Genomic DNA, 23,301 nt, shown 5'->3' with positions numbered 1-23,301 from the left:
GAAACACAGGATGAGCAATACGTAGCACACCTTCCCAGCACATTACCTATGCACAGATGTTACCCATGGCTAAAGGATGACAATATTCCTTCCCAGCTGGCTGGCTGGAGGTGCCCCTCATTCGCTCCGAGACAATGTCACATAGGTCAAGGTGATAAAAAAGGGCTCAGCATCGCGTGCAGAGAAGCCACGGCATCACAGTCAGGAAGAAGAAATGCCTAAGCTTGCAGTTTGCTTGCTCCAGCTCTGCCTTACAAGTGTTTCTGAAGTCAGGCATCTGGAACGTGATGTAATCTGAAGATTGATCAGCAACAGCACACGAACAGCTGTGCACATCTGGCATACAGGTGTTTCGGCTGCTATTTGTCAGGAACTGTATCAAATATTAAAAAGCATCTCGAGTTCATAAGGAAATCTTACCTGTCCTGCAGATTGTTCACAGGAGCACGCAAAATGCCATTGATTCTACGCAAACTCTTTCTGCATTTTAGTGGGTGGTCCAAGTTTGTTTTTTTTCAATATTTAATAAGGAGGTTGAACCAGAGAGATTCCTGTGAAGTGGGGTTTTCACTGTTAATACCACTGGCATTAAGCCACCAGTGGAATTAGTTGAGTTAGTTGTAATGGATAGCTGCTGTCATCCATTTGCTGATTTTCTCTTAGGAGGCAGCACTGTTAAGTACTCGTACATGGCCTTTGTGCTGCACTGATGAATTTAAAGCATCCAGCAGTACCCTTTCTGCTTGCCTACCTATAGACACTGCAAGGCTTGCTCCAGTGTCCCTGAGCCACAAAATGACATTTCCTCCTCCCCATGGAGATGCTGCCACTGAGGAAGTTTGCAGACTGCAGCGGAGTATATGCTGCAACCAGGAAAGAGGAGGAGAGCAGGGAAGGTGCTGGCTGAGCCCCGAAAGAGCTCCCTTGGAAGAAGAATAAAGCTGCAGATGTATATATTTATTCTTGGAGTAGGTGCTTTTCTTAGAATTTCTGTTATTTTGGCAGGAGGGGAGAGAGGGAGAGGAGAAAATGCTTCCCTTTGTCCAATATTCATTGCTTTTCCAAAACGGGATGGAGGCAGGAGGTGTTTTTACAGCCCGTGTTGTGCAGAGAGGGACCAGAGACATTCACTCTGACCACCAGCACTGTCAGAGCATGTTGCATATCATGCTGCATGAAGCCCAAGCCGCCCACAGCCACAGCTCCACATTTCCAAAAGCAAGGAGGACCTTGCCACTACTGATATTTTCCACCTGGATATTCTCAACCAGCCTACTAGAACACGATATATTTTACTTTGTGTACAACTTAGCACATATATATGGTCAGTCATCATAGCTGGGTCAATAAACTGTAACAACAGGTCATGCAGCTGTGTCCTAAAGCACACTAAGCCCTAGCTTGCAAGCTGGATAGGATAGGCATTGCACAAGTCTGTATCTCAACAGAAACGTATGGCTCATGCTTGACCACTTCACCTTCCTTATCCAATATCTGTGCAGTGTATTTCCACCACTTCAGCACTAATCTGGCTGGTCCAAGCACGCAGTAGGAGTTTGTTTCAGGCAGGGAGAACCAAACGCCTGCCTGGAATTGCTTATGGGCTGGCAGTTGAAACCCATATTGATATAGGATGCCTCAAGGCTGGAGAGTCAGAGAGGCTCAAAAGGCAGAGGGAGCAAAAAAAAAAAAAAAAAAAAAAAAAAAAAATCAAAAACTGCACTCATCTGCACAAGCTTCATCAGCTTCAGAGCCATTGTTTAAGGTTGTGTGCATCTACGCTACCTCCCTCCCCATCCCTACTTGTTTTAGTGGAGCTGCCCAAGAAGAAAATCTCATTTCCTGCCTTCTCCCTCTCCCTGTTCTTCTCTCTATTCCACACCTTTCTGATGCAAAGCCAGGCTTGTCTCCAAGTGCCCACAGGGAGGGGAAGAGAGGAGCCAGGGAAGCGGTGTGGACACAGGCTTTGCTGCAGCATCATTCAGGAGAGCTGGCCCCTGACTATCCCTTGCTCCTTGCACCGTGGGTTCTTGTGCGAGTCAGGAGACGCTGCTGGTGTCCCCAAGCGCTCACTCTTCAGAGCCACCCACGAGGCAGCTGGGCAGAGCTGAGGACAGAGCTTACACGGTCCTTTCAAATTTCAAAACAGCTCTGCTTTTTCCTGCTCCAACTGCTCATTAACAGCTTCCGGCTTTTGGCAATTTCTAGCAGCGCTTTCAGTGATGTACTGCCAAGATTTTAACAAGGGGCTCCCACAAACCTACCTCCTCCTCCAGCTGCGACGAACCCCACTGCCCCGGAGAGGCCAAGGCTTGGACTGTGGAGGAGTGCAGGGCTGAGGGAACTGTTCCTTTGGGGGACTCTTTCCTGTTTAAAGCTTTTATTTTTCCTTCTTTTTTTTTTCTGGCAAGGGAGGGATGCAGCACCTTGGAGCAAACACACTGACTGCCAGGAGGTTGCTGCAGAGAGGCAGGACATAACGCAGAAACCCTGAGAGTCCCAGCAGCAAAACACTTCATTGCAGAGCCCTCACTTGTCCTCCCTGTTAAGAGGCCAGCCCCAGGCAATGGGTTTTATCCGGGCTTAAAAAAAAAATAATAAAAAAAAATCAGCCACTGGCCAAAATGCTGAAGATGTGCCTTTCTCTAAGTGCTCTGAGACCCCAAAGGGAAAGATTTTTCTGCTGGAAGTGGTTGAATGCATGAGTTTGTGTGATTTTAAGTGGTAAAGATAGAGTGTACTTAAGTGATAAATGGAAGTTGAACAGGAGCTAAGGGAACTTTGAGATCAGAGTACGCAGAGGTGTTATGCTTGTTTGTGAGAGATGGAGATGTTTCTTTTACCCCAGAGAGCTCAGCCTAGCAGCAGTGCACCTGACCACAGAAGAACAGGAAATCTCACTTTCTGCCTTTAAGTAAGAACTGGGTGCAAGAAGGACAGCTGCACGATGGACGCCAAAACTGTAAATTATGGGGCATTCAAAAGACAGCCAAATGACTGCTGATGTAACACATTAATAGATAAACCTATAGCTTATATATTCATATGCAAGTATTAAATGCATCTTGTTCTAGTAAAAACTACAGCAGGAACTTCACTAGATCCGTGCAAACCAATGGTATCTTGTTAGCTATTAAAGTATTTTCTGTATTTTGTTCAACTCCTTTTTTTCCTCTTCATTTAATTGAAACTATTCCTCAAACTAGAAAGACAAACAAATACTTTGCAGGACTGTAAAACTGGACTTACAGTGTTGGCAGCTCTACAGGGATCACAAGCCCAGGTGTAGATAATGCCTATTGAGGTAGGTAACCACAGGTACAAAAGAGCCATCCTGCAGGAGAGTAAGAAAAAAAAAAAAAAAAAAAGAATTAATGAAGGTTATTTAGGGGGGCTGGAGGGCCCAGGGTTGTGGGCTTGCTTTTTGGTGTTGCATCTTTAGGATCTTTCACCACAAACAGTGAGGTGCGAGCAAGCCTTCAGCTTTTCTTAGCAGTGGACAAGCTGGGCTGGTGAGACAGAAGCAGGCTTGGGGAGAGGAGGATGGAAAGGATTAAATCTCCTTCCAGACAGGCCGTACGTTTACTTTTTCCACCTCCCTGTCAAACAGTTAGTCACACCCCTGATACCAAACCGGGGAGCTGTGGGACACAGGGAGGATATTTTCTCTTGGACAAGCCATGGGCAGACAAATCCTGCAAGGTCTGGAAAGCCTGGGGTAAATTAGATTAGAGGCTTTCCTCTAGACATTGATAGGCTCTTCAGGTGGGGGTACATTTGGAGAGAGCAAGGGGGGCCCTGCAACTTGGGAATGAACAACTGCGAAGGATATGTTTTTAAATGGTTTCCCAGCTGTAAGATGCACATAATTGTGGCTTTCCTTCATCTGGGAGACTTCAAGAGCGGATGGTTGATAAGAATTCATACCAGCAAAGGCAGAAAAACACAAGCCAAGGTATCTGGTTTCAGTCTGTCCGTACCCGCAGCATTAGATCTGATTTTGTCCTTCTCCCCTCACTGCATGTACACAATTATCCAAATTCCTTTCTCCACTGCTTCCTCTCCTCTGAAGTCTTGCAGGCCGGCCTTTGTGCTTTTTCTCTGAGGGCTGTACTTGCTCACTGCATTAGAGACAGCCATGCAATTGGTCTCTCTCCATTCAGGGTCAATTTTTGCCACCATAGTGCTGCACCTACAAGGACCCATGCTCCCTGGAAGGCAGCGAGCCACCAGGGCGATGGGAACTCACACTCCATCCCCATCTTTTAGTCTTTTTCTGATGGGAAATAGCCTGTCTAATGACCTAACTACTCAAAAGTGCCACTCCTTTGTGCCTTAGTTTACCCTTTGTTCCTGTATTCTGCTATTTGCCTGCAGCTGTGCTCAGAAAGAAGGCCACAAAGCCTTGTACTGCAAATGGGGCATCTCAAGGACTATTCCACCATTTTGGGATGGTTTCCTGGACAACTCTGTGGGCAGTAAAGTAGACATGCTTGAGGACATGGCCTAAACATTGCTTTTCCACCTCAAACAATTGCACCATTCTCCATACCCAGCAGCCCTGTGGTTGAGCAGAAGAGGGACCTTTCCTGACATTATTCTATGGGCAAATCGGCGTCCCAAAATAAGACTCTCGATCCTTCTCTGGGATTGCCACACACCGGTTTTCCCCCACAAAGGACAGCACACAATTGCCTGCTCACAAAAGTCTTAGTGCTGCTGTGATATTTTTTCCTGAAAGGTTGCATTTTTGATCTAAATGACAAAAATGACAAAAGAGGTTGCATCTAAATGACAAAAAAATGTTTTAAATATAAACTACTGTCTGCTTTGTCTCCTGGGGCTGCTGACAGCTCTGTAAGATGATTTGAGAATACCTCTTTGGTACAGATGCATCTAATGATGTGAGGCATAGGTGTGTGTAGATCCTTTCTTCCTTAGACTTTACTACAATACCAGTTTGCATATAAACTGTGCATAAATATGGACACTGTATGTACGGATACGGGTTTCCAATCTCTACACAGACTCATGAACACACCTCAAGAACTGAAGAATTCAGTTTAAAAATCCAGTGTGTTTTGATTTTGGTTTTAGCCTATTTCATCCAAGTTACACATAGAAATGTCAGCACAGAAATTGCACAGAAGAAAATTATTTTCATAATTGCCTTTGAAAACTCTTCTGATGTCCCTCAAGTCAGCACCATCAGAACAGCATCTCATTGCATGGGGTTGCCCTTTACCCAGGTAGAGAACAAACCAAAAACCCCAGCACTCTCTTTCCAATCCAAAGGACATAGGTCTGTTGCACATGGTCGTCAACAGTGGTTAAAACTGTTCTTAGGAATCCTCTGTTTCACCTAAAAGTGACCGTGATGGACAAGATGCACAGGGGAAGGGCTCACTTCAGTGGTGCATGGGCCCTGAGTTAACAGGGGTTAGACTGCTCTGAACACTGGCCATAGGCTACCAGCTATGGAGTAATTGCCTGGAATGAAGGAGGACAGCATCAGGTTAACAGCATCAGGTTAGCAGGTTCCACCATGAGCATTTATGCAGCCCACTCACACCCCAGGGGCAGGTGCAGCCTGCGGTGGGCAGCAATGGACACTCAGATAGGCCTGGCATCATCTGCAGGCTGCAGAGCTGGCATCAGGGAAACCAGAAGAGAGCCCCTGCTTAGAAAATGAGTACTGCCTTGAGTTTGAGCTGGTTACAGGCTTTTCTCCCCTACTTTCACCCTACACAACAGGAAATCAGAGCAGTTTTCATCTGCAAACCACTGCTTGCAGTCCACCTTTGCTCCTTTCCAGCTTTCCTAATCTGCAGGAGCAAAAGCAACAAGGAGACAGCTACGTGTTTTGCCTCATCCTAAGAGCATCAGATAACCTGGTTTGCCTTTGTATGTCCCCCTGTGCTGGCCATGAGGCTCCTGGCAGGTAGCACCTTGCCTCCACCCTAACACCTCTCTCCTGCAAGTTTAACAAATACACAATAAAATCTAAGCCAAAAAAATCCCCATTCCTTCTGCCTCAGGTCTGCTTCATATAGCACATAAAGACAGTCACACTGTGTGTTTCCTGCAGGTAGGACACTGCTTTGCAAACTGGGTATATAATCAAAGAATATATGGATGTTATAATTAAGAAATACACAAGAAAGTTAGGCTAAACAGGCTATCACACTAAGGAAGAATAGATGGAAAGCTTATCCCTGTCCTGGGCTCACTGAGAAGACTCCAAGAGGATTGGTCTCCAAAAGAGAACCTTCCCCAGTGGTAGTCAGCTCTTAAATGGGGCCTAGGAGAGGTGGAGCAAGGCTCCACTCCATTGCCTTCACCTGTGTTCCCAGGGCTGACTCATTACTTGCCTCAGGTGGTCAATCAGAGGTTCAGGATTCAGCAGTTCCCAAACTCTGGGCAATTGGCATGCTGCCTCCAGCCTCCCACCCATCACCAGCACAGCACTCATGAGGAAGCTCTTAGCATTTTGGAGCACGGCTATTTTCCACTTTCCCTTTGCTGTGAAACAGCTGGACTATTTTTTGCCTAGCCTCCAGACAACAAAAAACAACAAGAAGAATCACCTTCAGGCAAGGAAAAGTTTCAGTTCAAGCAGCACAAGCTTCAGAAAGATATGAACAGATAAAAAACAGGAGGCTGGAAGTCAAAGCTTACAGACATGACCATGCACATGTCACTGATGTTTGCAGTATGCTTTTTTGAAGCTATTATTCCCAAGACAGCTAGAAGTGGTGGCCCATAGCTCACAAAGCCCAGGGATGAGCAAGGATAAGGGTTAGGATGGGTGTTGGAGATCAGCCTTACTCACTGCACTTGGTGATGGCAATCCCTGCTAGGTTAGGTGATTGCTGTGTCCCCAGCAGGACCCTCCTGGGTATTTCAGACCTCTGCATTTCAAGCTGCCACGTAGGATTTAAGGCTGTTTTTATAGCTAAAAGTAGTAAAAATTTAGGTTTTCCGGCCTGAAAGTCATGGCATTGAGATCTGTTTACCCCTCCAACCCGATTTCTGAAGCAGCTTGCTTTTGGCATTTCAAAAATTCAAATCAGTTCATGCTGACCTTTTCTCTCCAAAGGCATGGGGATGGACACATGCATCCCATGTCACAATTTGCATTGTTTGCTGTTGTTCTCCTCATCCCCAATGTGCCTACGGGGCAATGCACACGCAGTGCTTCTGTAGCAGGTGGGCAAACTGGGGCTATGAAATAATGCAATAACCCATCCAGCCACATCTATTTGTTTTGAAAAATTATTAAGGGCAGCTACTACTTTGTGCTGATGGAAACATTTTGCTGGTCTTCTAGAGCAAGTGCATCTCCTTTTGTGCTGTAACCAAGCAGCGTTTGAGCTCAGTGGTAGAACTTCTCCAGAATAATTTGGCTACATCATATTTTCCCTTCTCTTTATGAATATAGAGAGTCTCCAACCCTGAAAATGCACACCTGGGTAAGAATGACTGGAGAGGTCACTGTCTAAAATGCTTGCCCAGTCTTCCTCAGGTGTTATCTCCAGGCAATCCAGGAAGGGATTTCTTCTTCCCCGTTCACCCCATGACATCTTACTGCCAAGAGAAGGTGGAGAAAGGAAGGAACGCATCACCCATGGGGAAGGGAGACCTGCAGCTTTTCCTTGGGCAGGTGAACAGGCTTTTGGGTGGATGGCATGTGTTCTATGGAGGAAGACTGCAGATTTCTTTTGTCACTCGTGTCCAGCATCATTGCATGCTTTCCTCATGCCCTACCTCATGACTGCAGGCAGCCCTCTTGCTCATCAGTCACCTAGCAGAAAAATCACTTCCTGCTCTAAACCACCGGAGTCTGTCAGAAAACAAACTTTCAAGTTAACATCCCATTAAAAATGAATGTTCTGAGGATGCTTGAAGTGCAGGCACGCTCTGGGCAGGGAGACTTCAAAGGAGGCAAAAACACAGCAGTGGAGGCTGTGCTGAATAGGCATTGCAGCTAGGACACCATGTAACCTGGTTAGTCAAGACTTGTGCAGCTACATGCAGGGCCAGTTAGGTGTGTGCCTGCTGATATAACTTGTAAGAAACCCACAATTGCAATTCAAGCCCCATTCAGCAGCAAAGGATGCTCAGTCAGGAGCTGCATCCCCTTCAGGGGCAGCATCACCAACCCAGGAGCACAGGCATTATGTCTTGCACCAGCACACTAAACAGTGCTGAGGTCTCAGCTTTGACCCGTGCTGCTTTTCACTTTCCTGAGATGAAGAAGAACAGGGAATAAAATGGTCTATGAACTTCTCAGTGACTGCCAAAACCAGTACCAGGTGGTGCAGGACAAGCAGCTGGCATTTCCTGCACCATGCCACTATTTGTGCTTCTCATCTGCCTTCTCACTGCCCACTCCCAGCATGGCTAGAAGCACAAAGGAAGGAATAGGGCATACATGGTCACAGGCTGGGCTGGGACCTTCCTGGTGGAGTTTTGTCTGGCTGAAAGTCACATGGAAAGAGAGAAGGCAGGTCCTGTCTGCAGAGCCATTTTTGACATTTCCAACTTTAAAACCAGCTCAAAAATCATCCTTATGTGTGTGTGTATATGTATACACACACACACACACACACACACACACAAATACTTACACAAATACTTAAGTTTTTCCAGTGATTTCCTGTTGCTTTTGCATTCTTGGCTGGGTCATGGAAATGATTTCAATCCCTTGTAATCAAACCCAACCCTAATGCTCTATAATTGAAGACCTCAGGGACCTGTAGCAAAAATTTCCTCCAGTCAAGGCCCTGTTCATACTACCTTACATCAAGCCTGCAGCTCTCAGCTGCTGTGGTTTCCATCCTGGATTCCTGAGCTGGGGAATGGTTTAAAGGAAATTAAAAAAAAGAGGAGCAGCAAGTCCTCAGTTGACTGAATGTCAGTCTGTGTCATAACAAAAACTGCACTGGGTCTGCAGTGCACAACAGCTGTATTTTGCGTTCTATGCTGTGGGATAACAGAATTCTTGGAAATTATGTTCAGCAGAGGGCTTCATTGTGTACCAGCTCAGTCCAGACACTATAACCACGCATAGCTGTTGTGTAATGTTATGCCCTTCAGCTGAAGGATCACAAGCTGCTTTATAGGCACTAGTTAATTCTAACCCACATGACTACATGTAAGAGAAGTGGGGATGTACAGTGATTTCCCATTCAAGGAAACCAAGGCACATGAAGAGAAAGAAATTACATAGGCAAACTGAGTGAGCTGGGATTAAAACTGAGCTCTGCAAGGTCCAGCTCCCCTACCCCACCATCTTAGTGCCATGCCAGGAAGAAAATCTGCCTCATCACCATGAAATCTGCTATGGGAGGCCAGAGCCAGTTGATGGGTACAAAGGCATAAGGCACCGCCTGGGAGGAGACACGACTCATCTCACTGCTTCTCTGCCTACCATGAATGCTTCCACACACCCCACCACCAAAGCAAGTCACACTGCAAGCTGGATGACCACCCCCTCCTGTTACCATTCCTATGCTTTCAGTCTTGCTTGATCACCTGGTCTTGTGCTTCCCATCATGGGGTTTATGAAGCATTAGTGAGATGTATGACTTCAGAAAGGGACTCATGCATACAAACCCAAATCACAGACTCACACACGAGATGGGGGGACAGCAAAATGAACAAAGGAACAGGCTGCATTTGACTTGTTACTTGCTTGTGAAAGTGTTCCATGGTAGCACTACCACACAAGATGGCATGCTATTTTTTATCTAGGACTAGTCTTGGGATTAAAAAGAAAACAATATGGCCTGTGCTTCTGTCCTTCAGCTGGATCCACGGCAGCACCAGACAACACTCAGCTTGTGTAATGCTATAATGGGGTGACAATAGCAGCATGGCAAAGTCTTTGGCTACAGCAAATGAGAATGATCCCAAATACAGCAGCCACGGATACAGAAATGAAGGAAAAGAACTGCTTACCTTTAGAAAGCCTCAGGTACACAGGGATGTCCAACAAGAGATACCTTCACCTCTACTGCCAAACCTTAAATGAGGGCTGGAAAGGGCTGGATCCTGACTCCATGCCTTCTGGTCACTCAAGTGCACTGCATGCAGCTGAGCTCCCCTGGGTTGGCTCTGCCTTCCCAGGTGCTCAATTACTGCTTCAGGCCGTGTAGCACTGCCACTACAGCTTGTTTGACCCATTCCTACAAACCTAAAGTGTTGGAGATCGTGCTGTACAGAAGATAAGAGATTGACTGCTGCTTGGTCTGATCTGCTAACTTTACATGGTAGAAAAAAAAAACCCAAAACAAGAGCATGGGAGGGTCGCTCCCAAGAGATAAGTGGGCTGCGAGTTCTTTTGGCATCGGTTGTCCAGGAATATGTGACCGTGTCCATTCTGTGAATCAGAACCAAAGGAGACAAGGTGTCCTCCCCCTCCCTTTATTTTATATCTCTTTCAGAGCCCCTACATGCCCTCTCGCTGGAGCTGCAGCAGTGTGAGCATTAGGAAGGGGCTGGTCTGCCATCCACAGGACATGCACACATGCAAACCACTGCTGCTCACACACCCCGAGCAGTTCAGCTTTCCTAAGTGGTCCTGGGAAGCCTGTCAAATCCTGAGCTTGGCTGCGGAATGTGGTTGTAATTAGATAATTAATAATTTTGAGAAGGAAAGGAGAGGAAATAAGCTAAATGGAATCTTTCCTCAGTGAGGAAATAATTATATCTGCTTTTTGATATATGAGCTGAGGCGGCTTTCTGGAGGCAGCGCCGGCAGCTTGCATAGAAAGCCATCCCTCCCCCAGGTTAGATGGGACATCCCATGGGCACAGGCTAGCAGCAGCAGGTTGCTGCAGACCACAGCCAGCCCTGAAGGCAATGTGGCTCTGTGACATGCAGCTGCACCTTGCCACCTCTCTGAGAGCAGAGCAGAGCAGTGACAATGAGTAAGGTCAATAGGAGCCGTGTGGATCACAGCATCACAGCCCTTGGGTCTGGAGGAGCTGCTGTAAGCATAGGGGGTTTTCCATAGAAGCATTACTCCTGCCTATGGGTTTAGCAGACTGCATACTCGTGCATTATAACCATAAGCCAAAGGAATTGTTAGGTTTATGTTGACTTCTTTCTTTCTGTGGATGTTCCTGGCTCTTACATAAGTGTGTTACCCCAGGATGGAAAGAAAATGCATTTGCTTCCAGCATGGCCTGCCTGGTTTTGCAGGAGGAGCTGAGAGGCACCATGGGTGGGATTGCTGAAGCACGCCTCGGGTGAGAGCACAGTGCTAAATGCAGCAACAATTGGAAGCAGCACACGTGCTGAGCATTCAGTCTCTCTGTTTTGCTTGTCTGAGAGGCCACGAGGGCTTTTCCTGGTGCAATGGATCTGCTGCCAGATTAACCATGTGCCCTACACCGCCTGCACCAGGCCTGGGTTAGGGCTCTTCAGAAGCACTTCTTTGATTTGCAAAGGAAAAGAACTTACACAGCAATGTGCATCTCACATCCTGTATTCAGTGTATTTATTTTCCCTTCTTTTCCCCCCTCTCTCTCTAGACTGTCCGGTGTCTGAGACTGAAGTGGAATTGGGATGTATCCAAGTTTGTAGCTTCTGAAACCTTAACAACCTCAAGTAAACTGGTCCAAAAGACCCTTCTTGACCTCCCTCACTCTGAACTCTTGCAGAGCACTTAGACTGAGCAGGAGCCAGCACCAAAGCTATGGGTCTGAACCTTCGCACCATCTCTCCAAGTGACTGATCACAGAGAAGCGAGAAGCAACATTCCTGACTGTTCATCTGTTCATCGTTGTTGGGTTTTGTCTGTGTGTCCGTCTGGGTGTTTGGTTTTAGTTCTTTTTTTTTTTTTTTTTTCCTTTCTCCTTTGCTGAAAAAAAATCTTAATTCAGGAACACATTTATGAGAAACCTTTGGGTTCGGATTTTACTTCCCCTTAGCTGTATTCTTTTTGTGTGTGCGTCTACTTTTTAAAGCTCAAAACCTGATTTCTTGTACAGTAATGTCAAAACTGGACCAAGGCTCTCAGAAAAAAGAAAAAAAAAAAAAAAAAAAAAAACAAAAAAAAAAAAAAAAAAAAGGAATTAAAAAGGCCACAATGTCCCCCAGCTCCCTGCATGATTTGTTTCAAGTACAGCCTGGATTACAGACTGCCTTCCACACTCTACTGCCTCTTCCTTGTTGCTCCATGATTTGCTACCACTCCTGATCCCCCCACTTTTTTTTTTTTTTTTTCATTTTTCTGTTCCAGTGTATATGTTGCTTATTTGTTTTATTTATTGAGATATTTTTAACGAGCTAAGAGACTGCAATGTCGCTGTGTATACTGCTTCTCTTGCCAGTAAAAATAAAGATGTCATGCAGCTACTGAGGGTATGTGATTTATGTTCTGACTGCACAGCTCCGAGCAGAAGCCGAGGAGCTGAGCCACTTCCTTGCACCCCACCAATGTTTCAGCACTCACCAGTTCAGCTAACGTCTATTTCCCAGGTTAGCAGGCAATGGGCACAGCATGCATCCTGCAAGCCCTGTAGCACGGCAGCTGCAAGAACTGTGGGAGGGGCTCACGCCTGGACACACTGCTTGTTGCAAACTGCACCTTTTCAAATAAAACCTTCAGCCTTTCCACAGAACTCTTGGCAATAGATGAGTTGTGGATGCTCCATCCCTGGAGGTGTTCAAGGCCAAGCTGGATGGAGCCCTGGCCAACCTGATGTAGTGCATGATCTGCTGGTTGGTAACATTGCTTGTGGCAGGGATTGGAACTAGATGATCTCTGAGGTCCTTTCCAACCCAGGCTATTCCACAATTCTTTGAATTTTATGTAGATGGGATGCAGTTCAGCTGCTCAGCCTTGGAACTCCTATTCATTTATGGACTGCATATTGTATGCAGAAGCGATTCATAAAGTGCAAAATATCACAGATGCACCACAACAGTGGTCACCTGGGATTGCTGCTCTGCTCCTCCTTCCCCCTCACCTTCCACCCTGGGACCACCAATAGGCTCTGCTGGTGCTCATCAGCCTTCCTTTTCTGTCTCCCAGAGCCCCGTAAGGACTCTTGGGCATGCAACATGCTGAAGTGACATCTCAGTCTGAGTATTTTGTCTCAGCAGAGCCGAAAGTGCCATGTAAGAAGGTGAATTTAACAGATGTCATCTAACACTGCATGTCATATGGCAAGCAGTATTTTTTCCTGTGGGTACGTGTTAGTTTTTGCATTTTTGTGAATCTTTAATGATGCTGCAAATTGTGCCAAACTTATTTCACCACAAGGTGAGGCACCATCAAAGTACAGACACCTAAATCTTGCTTCAGCCCCATTCAGTTTGCCAGAAGAGTCTGTTGTGCTGCTTTGCTTTCCCAAGAAATGACCAGAACCAGCAGACAGCTGGCGGGTCAAACCTGCTAATCACAGAACCATAGAATCATTAAGATTAGAAAAGACCTCTATGATCTCCAGGTCCAACTGTCAGCCCATCATCACCATGCCCACTAACCCTGTCCATAAGACACTGCCAAGCCACAGATGAGATGTATGCAACCACAGCAGTGCCACTGTGGTTGCCATATGCCTTCCTTAATGCTTACCAAGGATCAGAACTGCTGAATTTTGTCCTCCAACATCATGCATGCAAAAACATGTAATGGCAGACCAAAGCATTAGCACTCTCTCTTTACCCCTGCACTAGCAGACAATGCTAGGTGAATAGTGACAATAAATGCTCACAAGCACTAGTTGGCTCCAGTGAATTCTGGAGTTGACCAAGTTTCTGCAGCTGAACAAGCATGGGGAGGTAAATATGCAGCCCAGAAATAAATTCAGAGTACTAGGATACAATATTTTTATTTTTAGGCAGAAAAAGAGGTAGTTATGTAAACTTGTTCTCCCAGGTAACTAGTGGTAGGATGCGAGGTAATGGCCTTAACTTGCAATAGGGGAGGTTGAGATTGGACATCAGGAAAAATTTCAAGTCCAAATGAGGGGTGAAGCTTTAGAATGCGGTACCTAGGGAAGTGGTGGAGTCAGTGTATCTGGAGGTGCTCAAGAAACATGGAGATCATAGACTCATACAATCACAGAATCATTAAGGTTGGAAATGACCTCTAAGATCATCCAGTTCAACCACCAACCCATCCCACCGTGCCCACTGACCACATCCCTCAGTGCCACATCTCCACATTTCTTGAAAGCCTCCAGGGATGGTGGCTCCACCACGTCCCTGTGCAGCCTGTCCCACTGCACTGCCACTCCTTCTCAGCAATTTCTCCTAATATCCAACCTCAACCTCCCCAGGAGATGTGGCACTTAGGGACATGGTTTGGTGGGCACGGTGGTGACGGACAGTTGAACTAGATGAACTGGGACTGGGACTAGACGAACTTGGTCTTTCCCAACATAAATGATTCTATGATTCTTGTCAGACAAAAAGACAACAGTGCTGTGAGGCTCCGATGAGAGGTTTCAGCACCAACATATCAAGCTAATTTGAGAGCTGCAAACTCTCTGAATATCACATTTCAACCAGGAGACGTTTGAATTGATGGATAAAGAGACACATGTTTCAATCAACTGCTGAAAAGATGAGTTTCTCTTTTACAAGCTGCAGCCCATAATCAGCACCATGGGGCTGATAGGAAGCAGCCAAAGACAAGGTAAAATCCAGATCCTAAAACTGCAGCTGTGTTGTCATGTACAGCACATGAAGATTTATTTAGTTTTTGTTTCGTGTTTTTTTGTTTGTTTTTTGCTTTTGAATATGTAGCAGCTTTTTCAATAGGGCACCCCGCTCGTCAGACTGTGACTGACTTTGTCCTTCACAATCCCATCCGCCCATGAAACCCCACAGCTCTGTGGGAGACTGAGGGCAGGGACAAGCTCTCCTATGCAAAAGGGAATGAAACCACAACCCCTAAGGCACCAGGTTCAGCCACACAGAACAGATAGTCAAAACAGGGACTCCTCCAAACCTACAGGGCCTGGCTGATCTCGGCACACATGAGGTCCTGATGCAAGGAGTGTGGGTGTTTAACTCAGTACCAGATCAGCTAGGAGTTGCCAAAGCTCCCATTTGCAAAAGGGAAAAAGTTTTCATCTGCCATTCACAGCCACTTTACAGCTAGAGCTCCAGGCCAAATGAACAACTACAACAATAACAACAAAAACCCCAAACAAATCCAAGCTCAGAGTTCCCCCTTGGGATCCCTCCTCTCTATGGCCTCCCCCCCAGGCCACCCATTTTCACGCAGCCGCTGACAGCAAGGAGGAGCCAGGGAGGGAAAAGTGCTGGCAAATCTTCCCAGGGATAGTTTGCAAACTTGGGAGTCCTCGCTTGGCTGGGACCACCCAGGCACCATCTATGGGATGAGAATTCAACTCCCCTTAAAAGATGATGGCTACAAGAGGTAGTCGGTCTGCGATGGTTAGCACCATCTTGGCAGAGACTTCAGCTAGAGCAACACACAACATGACTGGGAGAAGAGAGAGCCCTTGAGGTTTCAGATGCATCCATACAAAGCCAGCTGTAAGATCAGGATAAAAATACGCTCCTATTCACTTCTGCAAGGGAGAAGAAGGGCTGCTTTGAAACACAGCGACAGGGCCTTTTTTGGGGTTAAACAAAGATAAAACTTGGATGCAGAAATTACAAGAAATGTGAAGTGCCTGAGAACTTTGCCAGAACTAATATTGCATGTCACCAAGGAGAAACTCACTATCTTCCCACTGGGACTTGGCAATGCCTTCTACAGGCACTGAAACTCGCTTTCTAACCTCTGAGAAGCCACACTGCATCCCTGATTAAGAGAAAAACTGAAGTCATCCTCAAGGCCTTCAATTCTCTCTCTGTGTGCACGCACTGCAATCAAATATTTACCCCAGTGAGACCTGCCCAGCTCGTCTCCATCATCCAAACATCTGACCTTCAGAAGATCAATCCCCAAGTGGCACAAGCAGGCTGTTGTCCCTTTGGCAGTTCATCGACCACATGGGAATGCAAAGGCCACCATGATGCTGATAATGGTGTGTCCCCATGGGAGAGCATCGTCACTAACGTAGCCCAGCCAGGTGTGGGGAACAATGCATCACAATTGGTCATCCCATCTTCAAGGCCAGGTTTCATGGGACCCTGGGCAGGCTGATCTGGTGGGAGGCAACCAGCCTGTAGTAGGGGTTGAAACTGGGTGGTCTTTAAGGTCCCTTCCAACCCAAGCCATTCTCTGGTTCCATGATTCTATGATTCCATGATCCCTATTCCGTATAACTCATATTGCAGTACTGGCATGATTGGGAGGAGGAAACCCCTCCCTTGGGGAACTTCTTCATCTTCTCCAGGCAGAAAAACCCCTTTCCAGAAGCTGCTTCTGCATCAGATGGACTGCCAGAAACCACGGAAGGCAAAAGGAGAGGTCAAGCACAGAAGAGGACCCTCTCATACAGCCCATTTCTTCACTTTCATCACTTAGACATGCTGTCTTCACAATGTGCTTAAATATCATGAGGTTTTGGAGATGACTTTTAACACTTCCTCCCACCTCTAGCACCGAATCAGTAACCATAGCTGCTCTCCTAAGCCCCAATGAGAAGCAAGCACGACCCGCTACCAGCATTTCATCCATGTTTTAATGCAATAATTCAAGCTGATGTAGAGTTTTCAGCTGTGTTTTGATGCTTTTTGTGGTTTCGATGCCACTCCACTTGCCTTTGTAGTCTCAAAATTTGTTTTGAACATGGTGAAGTGCACTCAGCCCTTTTATGATTTCCTGTCTTGTTGCAGAGTCTTGCGCTGAGAGACTTTAGTTGCCTCCTAAATCTTTTTCCAGAACTCTCCTGTCACTTTAAATATCGGCCAGCGTTTTGTTAGCTTCAAGACTTTGAAACAGTATCAAAGTAAACCTCAAAGGAAAATAACGCACTGAAGGGTAAGGTTGGAGCTTAATTCATATTTAAATAAAGATCTTTCACTTCAGCTTGGGTTGTTGCGTAAAATGACTGGGAGCAAACGGATCTTTTAAAGTCCTTATTCCCCTGTGGGTCTATGGGTCTATTTTAAAGTGAGTGGAGTTAGCCTAGCAGGCAGGGCAATGAAATTGCCTTCCCATGAAAAATTCTCTGACACTGGGAAGAAAATGTCTGAGGTTCTCCAGAACCAAGATGGACTTTTTCCTCCCTCCCCTCCTAAACCGTGGTCCCAAAGGACATCTGTAAGCTGCGCTCTCGCCCTGCAGGCAGACAAGAACATTGTCAAAGCTTTTGCAGAAGGAAAGGAAGCGCTAACGATTTATTTGCAAGTAAATATAGAGCTTTAATAGCTTCTTCTCCTCTCCTCTCCTCTCCTCTCCTCTTTTAATAAACCACATTTTTATGAAATGAGACCAGGAGATTTGCCTTGCCACCCCTACCAGAATGCTTTCAGGATAGTAGGGGAGCTGGAAATTGATTTCCTACAAACATCAGCACCTGACAGGAATTTTTACAAGGCCATAAAGGCAGATTTGCAAGCTGAGTGCCCAGCACAGCCAAGCATACAACTCCCCTTGACTTTACCTGGGGATCTTTGATATTTGCCTTTAAGCTGCATATCCTGCTGCTGCACAGAGAAAAAGTGGTGATGCATTTAGCCTTCCACATACCCTCTGCCTTTATTCCTTAATTCCTATTCAAGCCCAGAGAACAGTGGGTGGGAGGGACTGCTTTTGCTAACGCCAGCAGCTCCAGATCTGCCAAAACCCGAAACAAAGTTTGTGAGAAAAATATTTCTGCAGGAAGCATTTGCTGAAACATGATTCATTTCTTTAAGATAAGTCACATTTCCTACGGCCGACACTTACCGAAGGGTTAGCCTCCCTCACCCGTACTTCAGCCTGGATGATGAATGGGGCTGAAGCACGTGCTCCCAGTTGAGCCTCTGGGATGCTGGCATGCCCACTCGGAGCTCGGCTTGGTGCACCGTTGCAAACCTGCTCTCACGTGAAGGCAGTTTGAGGCTGGGGACTTTGTGGCTTTGCTCTGCTTTGCAGCTTGTTGCCTGAGACACCCCAGCAGATCATAGAGTGCAAGGGCCTCCTCCCCCCCTTTGCTCACCACCTCCTCAAGCAGCATTGTTTTCAGACATGGCCTGACAGCCCTGCCTCATTCAGCGTGGCTTTTTCACCAGCTCGTACAAACAATGGGCTCTGTGGGTCATTTGCAGTTCATCACGTCTTTCGAGTTGTCCGGGTAGTTATTTGAAAAAACCATTCCTGCTTAGCACATGGCCGCAAGATATATAATGATATTTCCTAATATCCGTTATTTCAGAAACCTCTTTCAATAGCAGCCTGCCAGACTGCAGCTTTCTTTCCCAAATTAGTGATCTGGTGGAAACTCAGCAGGATCTGGGCGACAGCCCAACTGGCACAGCCTTGAAGATGTGCGAGGCAGTGGCTTGCAGCACGCCATGGGAGATGGGGACACACACACCATGGTCCCCCAGCCCGCCTGGTTCTCACACCAGGACACAGCTTTAGCACCTGCATGGCCCATTTTGGACCTTGGCTGCTCATCTTCTGACAGCCTTCGCTTTCTCAGCTGGCACGAGGAGCTGGCTGAGTTCCTTTCTGTTCTTCCCTGCTCTGGGCTCTCAGCAGAGGCTGTGTGAGGCTCTCTCTCCCAGCAGTGCCTATCAGGACATGAAGTCCTGGTGAGCTGATGGACCCAAAACACTGGGCAGGGAGCACCACAAGTACAACCCTTCTCACTGGTGAGGCTCTCACTAGAGCTGTAGAGCCCATTCATAGAGCTGGCCACACATCCACTGCATCCAGGCACAAGCCTGAGTCATGGCCCACCTCAGCCATTCTTCAGTCACAACCTTAAGGTCTATATAACTACTAGAAAATGACCTAAAAATTGGCAGTAATTGTGATGAAGGGTTTAGAGAGCAAGACATGAGAGCAATCACCTGTCTTGCTGTCCCCACATACAGGTGTCCCCATGACCCATTACCCGGCAGTGATGGGTTTGCATCAAGCCATCTACACCAGTTGCTGGTCAGCCACATCTGGCCATTGTGCTGCTGCCCCAGCACAGCTCTGGGCACACTGCCACAGCTGGGGACATGCGGTGGCCAAAAGAACCAATGTGACCCACTTGCATCAGGGTTTGGTCTTGTGCTTTGGTGACCTGCTGTTGCAATGGGGCATCCTTGTCTCATCAGAAGCCCTTTGTCCACAGCCTCCTCTGATCCCCTGGGCTAACACAGCCTGGTGCCCATCCATCACTTGACAGGGAAGAGGCAGCAGCCCTAGGATCCAGGAGGGCTGAGCCTTTCCTCCGTATCTATCTGATCAGTGCTGGATGAGCACTGCCTTCCTCAGCCACAAGGAAAGGAACTGTGCAAGAAGGAGGTGCAGAGGAAGAACAAGGTTAGCACACGGTGCAGAAAGGAAGGTAAGCAAAGACATGCCTGTTCTTATAGACAGCACATGAATTCATCATTGAGGAGAGGGATAGGCATTTGCCTCAGATCCATTTTCCATGTCTTGAGTGCTGCTTTCAGGTTAGACTTTCATTCACACTAAGCTCACTGTTCTTTTACTTCAGCAATGCCTTTGCAAAACTATGATTTTAAACCTCACATTAAAATCAAATTAAATCCTGGTGGTTTTTTTTTCTTTTGTTTTTTTTTCTGAGTTTTTATTTATTTTTCAGAGAGAAAACATCCAAATGCCAACAGTTCTGTTGCAAACACCACAGGATCAATGCTTTCCCACTAAAGCACTGAAAAGATATCATATGCTATTAAAAACTCTTTTTTCCTGCCACCCATGGGCTAAGCAAGAAGTCCCTAAAATGTCCTCCAGAAATGCAGAGCTCTCACTCCTCACACCTGAGGTCACCAAGAGTGAAATCCTCAGCAGATTTGTCCTTGCCCTACCCTCCAGCTTGCAGTGCAGGAGTTTCTGTCCCACACAAGGTAATGCTCAGGGCAGAGACTGGGGAATCCAGCCTCAGTGCAACATCACATAGTGGGAACAGTTACTTGTTAGGGCTCTGCTGGGCTGTAATCAGATCTCACCCCAGTGAACCTCATGCTGTGACATGTTTATACGACCAGGCCCTTTCTCCTTCATTAGTATTGGGGTCACAAGGAGCCAAAGGTCAGGCTTGAAGCCAGTGGTTTCACTTCTAAACACAACCATTGCCTCTCTCTACCTTCCTCCTCAAAGAGCTCGGCTCATAAATTTTCATTTAGTACCCCTGAGTGGACTTTCTGCCTCACAGTCCCTCTAACAAGAGGGATATTTCACTCCCCCAAAGCAGAGGGCAGCTCCTTATTACTCCATGTCCCAAGCTATTTGGGGATCTGGCTATTTCTCAGCATCCTGCCCCATGCTTCCACTTACAGAGTACCAGTCAGCATTGCTGGAGGAACGAAGGTGGCAGAGATGTGACACATAGCCCCAGGCCAGCCTTGTAACCTCACGGCCCTTTCTTGCCTGATCAGCAGTCCTGCTGCCTGGCTTTAATGGCTCTGCCACCGATATTCCCACAGCATCAGCTCCCTGCTTGACACCCTCGGGCCTGGAATGTGCAAAACCAAACCCCAGCAAAACCTACCGCTGTCAAAAATGATCGTGCTTGCTTCACTTTGAAGAGAAAACAAGGGAAAAGCAGAACATGCAGCTGGCTTTCAGGTTTGCTACTTGCAGTCATCCCCAAACTCCAGCTAAAGCACAAATCAAATCAAACCCCCATGAACCAACGTGCAGAGTTTCTCTTTGGGAAATGGCACGTCCAGGAGAGGAATGGGACTTGTGTTGAAAAGTTTTCCCTCTGCTGCTGCGGACACCTTTGAGACTCCCAAAGCATTCAGCCTTCCTACTGCTTTACAAGGATCCCAGCCTCTCTTGCTGCATATTTTCAACCATCCCAGCAGAGATGTTTTACAGTGCTTGCTTTTCTGTGTCCTTCCTATTGCAAGGGAAGCTGAATCTGGGGTGAAGGGACCCCCATGGCACAGCTCTTGCCAGGACATGTTGCTCTGCTGCTCCTGAAAGTGTTGGAAGAACCAAGGAGATACACTCCAGGCCAAGAAAAACCTGCTGCCCGGACTGCTTCTCCTTACAGCTCCTAGCAGCCACATTAAAACAAATCAACAGAGAGTGATTTCTGAGCCACAGGGTCATTATCCTCTGAAGTCCCCTGATAATTTCAAGCAAAGAGCACACATCTTTCAGCATCAGCCCAGCCAGGGAGCAGATTGCTGTGGATGACTGCTCAGCAGTTCCGCAGTTCCTGCGGAGCCCAAGTTTTTTAACTATGCCCTGGTGAGACGTAATCAATGTGAATATTTGCCCACTGCAACATGTGATGAATTTGCTAATGGTGTTACTTGTAGCTCCCCCTCAACCAGGAATGAATGTGTGCAACTACCAACCAGTGGAAGAAGAGGGAGTGATATCCAGCTCAGCTGGCTCTGCTTTTCCACCCCACTTGGCCTTTGTTCTGTTCAGGGCTTTTGAGGAGACTTTCTCCTGACTAGCCTATCTCCATCTCCCCAGCCTAGCTCAGCATGGAGGATAGTGCCTGCAGGTTAGTGCCATCGTGTGGATACAGCTGCAATGAGAAGTGGGAGGAAGGACATAGAGAAGAACAAATTTGGTATTGTCCGAGCCAGGGTCTCAGCCTATTTTTCCTCCTCGTGATATTGATGGGCTTACATGGGACCATGCTGCTCCCTCCAGCAGGTTGAATAAATATAATAACAGCGAAAGCATATGTCACCTGCACCTTATCTACCCTGCAACATCTCCAGGTGCTGACAGCAGGTCTTCAGAGGGAATTCTCCCATATGATGCTCTAATGAAAGCAACAGCAGTTGAGATTAAGATCTCTGCTACGCTCAGAAGTCTCAGAAGCCAAAATGAAGCAGCGTGTGTTATACTCACTGCGGCTTAACTCAAACCTTCGTGTTTAGAAATGAGGCTGGAATCCACAGATGAATGTATCAGCCCCTACAGGATCTTCAGGACTGTCTGATCTAATGGCACAAATTTACTCGTGAACCTGAAGGAAAATCAAGCTGTGGATTTTGGCTAATGGCACAGGGTGGGTTCTTTGCTCTGAGCTTTGCATCCTGTCCTGGAAGTCACACAGTCCCCAGACTCCAACTCTCTTGCAAAACTGAAAAGCAATCTGAGCCCGGATAAAAATAAAGGGTCCATGGGGCCCTGCCACAATGGGGTCAACTGATGCAGTGGACGTGCAATCAAGCTCCTTCATGTAATCTCTCCTCTGCCTTTTACAGGCTGAATCTGAAACAGAGCCAAATGACGAGCGAGGGGATAACGAATCATGAGGCTGGGGTTTCCTTTGTACAGTCCAAATTCCAAGCCAAGTCCCGCTGGCTGGGACGTTCCTGTTATCTTTCGGAATAGAGTGCTGAACTCCAATGGGCTCCTTCCAAAACCCCATCCGCTGTGATGAAGAGAAATGTGCCCCATCTCCTTCCTGGATGAGAAGGGGGATGAGCCTGGTTCTCACAGGGAGGGGGAGGAAGGCTGCTAAGACCCTGTCCAGGCACTGCTCGGCCTCCCTCTCCTCAGAGGAGGCAGCCATGTCTCCGCGCCGACCTTGCACCTCCCACACACACGCTACGCCTGTCCACCCTTATCATGTTTTTGGCTTCCCCCGAGTTCGTGCTGCCAAGGCCTTTGCAAAGCCCTTGTAGCAGTGTCACTTCCCACTCACAGACGCTGCCAGGATGGTTCTGGAAGAGCTCTAGATCTTGGACCAGGAAGAGTTGGCCACTGGGGGCCTCCTTGGACATGGTGTGAGGGACACGCAAGGTGGCCAGCACTCAGCCCCAGCACGTGGATATCCCACGTTTGCACGGTGCTGGTGGTCACAAGTTGGACCACCAGCCTGTGGGTGCAAGTGGGAGCATATCTGTTGATCAGAGCACACCAGGGTGTGTGGCATCCATCCTGAACCGGTGCTTCGTTTCAGCTGGATTTCACAGCGTGTGGATGACTGCATCCAAGATTCATTAATGACCCAACCCCATGTTGCTGTTTCGTATTAAACTGTTCCCTACGCTATGCGTTGTTATTTGGGAAATGTACGAATTTTTCCCATATGTCTTTGACCTATAAAATGAACATCCCTCAAAACTGAAAGGTTATTGCCAACGACGACGTGTTTTCATTTCTCATCTTTAAGCACATTTCAAGGTTTGCCAAAACTTTTTAGGAGGTTGAAATTGAAGGCCTCGACTCAGGAAAGCACTTCAAGCATGTGCCAAATAGGAGTTATGCGC

At 47.1% G+C, this 23,301-nt stretch overlaps 1 protein-coding gene and 1 pseudogene across 2 annotated transcripts in view; one reads left to right on the top strand and one right to left on the bottom strand.

Annotated features, from left to right (window-relative positions):
- The window catches only part of TWIST2 (twist family bHLH transcription factor 2), a 30,250-nt gene extending 17,883 nt beyond the window's left edge, over window positions 1-12,367 (top strand). The window contains exon 2 of one of the 2 annotated variants that reach the window (XM_042822698.1): window positions 11,670-12,367. The gene's annotated coding sequence lies outside the window, so the exon portion shown is untranslated. Of the gene's footprint in view, window positions 1-11,540 lie in introns of both variants that reach the window. The other variant, XM_042822697.1, reaches the window with a different exon arrangement.
- The window catches only part of LOC122162217, a 52,552-nt pseudogene that overhangs the window by 14,735 nt on the left and 14,516 nt on the right, over window positions 1-23,301 (bottom strand).

The sequence above is a fragment of the Centrocercus urophasianus genome, unplaced genomic scaffold, assembly GCF_019232065.1.
Source record: "Centrocercus urophasianus isolate 14NV4802_14NV808 unplaced genomic scaffold, USGS_Curo_1.0 seq_20, whole genome shotgun sequence".
NCBI classification, from domain to species: domain Eukaryota; kingdom Metazoa; phylum Chordata; class Aves; order Galliformes; family Phasianidae; genus Centrocercus; species Centrocercus urophasianus.
The sequence above is the reverse complement of the archived record's forward strand: the minus strand, read 5'-3'. Positions and strand labels throughout refer to the sequence as shown.